The sequence below is a fragment of the Echinops telfairi genome, unplaced genomic scaffold, assembly GCF_000313985.2.
Source record: "Echinops telfairi isolate 266 unplaced genomic scaffold, ASM31398v2 ScPeMD7_443;HRSCAF=831, whole genome shotgun sequence".
NCBI classification, from domain to species: Eukaryota; Metazoa; Chordata; class Mammalia; order Afrosoricida; family Tenrecidae; genus Echinops; species Echinops telfairi.
Window position 1 is genome coordinate 39,543,302 of NW_022104341.1, and position 2,348 is coordinate 39,545,649.

At 40.3% G+C, this 2,348-nt stretch overlaps 1 pseudogene; it reads right to left on the reverse strand.

The window, feature by feature from the left end:
* Positions 1-388: 388 nt before the first annotated feature.
* Positions 389-2,348, reverse strand: part of LOC101647599 — a 26,621-nt pseudogene continuing 24,661 nt past the window's right edge.

The following is a 2,348-nucleotide window of genomic DNA, read 5'->3' on the forward strand; positions in this document are numbered from 1 at the left end:
ATATGCTGAGTTAGCTGTACAAAATCCCAATGCATTTCAGATTTGCAGTTCGCAGCCATCTGAGAAGGCAACAAAACGATTGTTGGGCTACTGGTGGCACCCTCAGCCCATGGTTTATTTTTTATTTTTTTATTGTCTATTTGTTTATTTATTTATTTTTCTTTATGTTTAATGCCTATTGTGAAGTTTTATTTTGTTTTTTTTTTAAATCGTTTTATTAGGGGCTCATACGACTCTTATCACAATCCATACATACATCAATTGTGTAAAGCACATTTGTGCATTCATTGCCCTCGTCACTCTCAAAACATTTGCTCTCCACTTAAGCCCCCCAGCCCACGGTTTATACATCTTTCATCTCAAGTTTGGGGACTCCTCCTGGCTTCCTTCAGAAAGCCAACACTCCAACGTCTGTGCTGGGAACGACTGATTGTTCCAGTAGCGGCAAACTGTGCTGAGGCGAGTCGGCCAGGAGCGCATTGTTCGCCCAGCTCCCAACGGCAATGAGGAAGCACATTAACACCTTTCCCACGCTTTCCAGCACTCCAGTAGCTGAGAGCGGAATTAGGGCGCAGTCAGTCCCACAGAACCTCGGAAACGTGCACGACGGGTGAGGCACATCATGCGGGCACCTCGGGATGTCCCTGACCTGCGCAGACTTGGCGGAAACTACAAAAAGAGACGAGGAAAATAGCTGATTCGAAACCTGTCAAAGGTTCCCTTTTTAAATTTTAGATATTTTCTTGAATGATTTTTTTTGTTCTGAGGGGCTTATAGTATTACTAATTTTTTTAGTACTGTGATGATTCTTATTAGCATACAGTCACTTAAATTTAGCGGTCGTCCCAGTATTTCTCAAAATGTGAAAGTAATACACCTGCAACTTTACAATAGCATGATTGGACAAATCCACATTTCGGTTTTCATGCTCCAGCTTCAAAAAGTGCAAATCGCTGCCATATTTGCTAATGCCCTGCAACCCAGCTGATGATTCTCACTGTCTGAGCCAATTCGACCATGCTCTGAGGCCCCCAGACTATGTGAACCGAGACAGAATAAGCTCCCAGTGTAGGTTGTATGGGACCTCCAGCTACTAACTCAGAGGTTGAAGGTCAAGTCCACCTCAGGACCATTGGAAGAAATAAAGCCTGGTAATCTACTGGGGACAAACAAGCCGTCCCGTGCTTATGCACATGGGTTTCCATGAGTCCCAATGGATTCAGTGGCAATTGGTTGGTAAATGGTTCAACTGAGAAGTAAAATTCTCTAATTAGCAATATTCTGAGAATTATTAGCTAAAATTGGTAAAGCAGGAGACATTTGTGAAGTAAAATCTGTCCTGTATACAAAATAGTATATAAATTTATATCTAAAAAGTGAGATTGAGAACACTTTTTTTTTTCAGGAGACAGAAGAAAAAGGTAGAGAAGATGGGAAGAAGCAGATCATGTGGAAGAGGGAGCGAGAGAGACATGGAGATGCATTTAGCTGGTTTTCCAAAGGAAATTCTAGGCAATGAAATTGTCTTTTTTATTTCTCTTTTTACCTATCTGTTCTGGTTCCTGTATAAGTGCATATAACTTAGAGGCAAAACATGGTATTTTAAGACAAACTTTAATTATATACTCTCATGGTGCCAGAATTTTCTCATCATTTGTTCGTAGCGAAAAAAAAATTTTCATGAAATTTTTCCAGATACTCAGAATTTTCATGTATTTGCTCAAAAAAAGATCGTTGACTTCTTTATTGTCTTTTTCATGAAAAGGGTGACTAGAGAATAAATTTGAAATTTATTCATTGATCTTCTACAATATTTTATTTTCCTAATCTTTCCAGGCACACCAACTTGCTTTATCAGGTGTGCATTGCCAATCCCACTTTTATTCAAGTTTTAAAAACACATGAAGGGTTCTGTAAGTCCATGGCTACCTGCGGTCCAGTTGTTGCGTAAAAGATGCAATTCTAGAACAAGGGGCGGAGCTTCTCTCTCCTTCGTTGTTTGTTTGACTCCGGTTCCTCCACTGGATGACTAGAGGGGAAACAATGATGGTGAACGAAGAATGAAAGGGGCCTGTTGATAATGTGAAAGTAGGTTTCTATTTTCTGATCTTCCAACTCTAACAGCCAAGCCTGGTTCCCTTTGGAGGGAAACCTGATATCGCGGTTGTCTAGGTTTCCTGACTAGGAAAAAGGAAAATGAGAACTTCCTGTCTTCCTAGTAAGTGATCCAATAGAAAGATGATGGATAATATATGTGCAAAAGCCATATGCATATTTATCCAGAGACACCACTGGCAGATTGTTTATGGTCTTCAATTATTATCAGCTTGTGCCAGGTCCTATGGCAG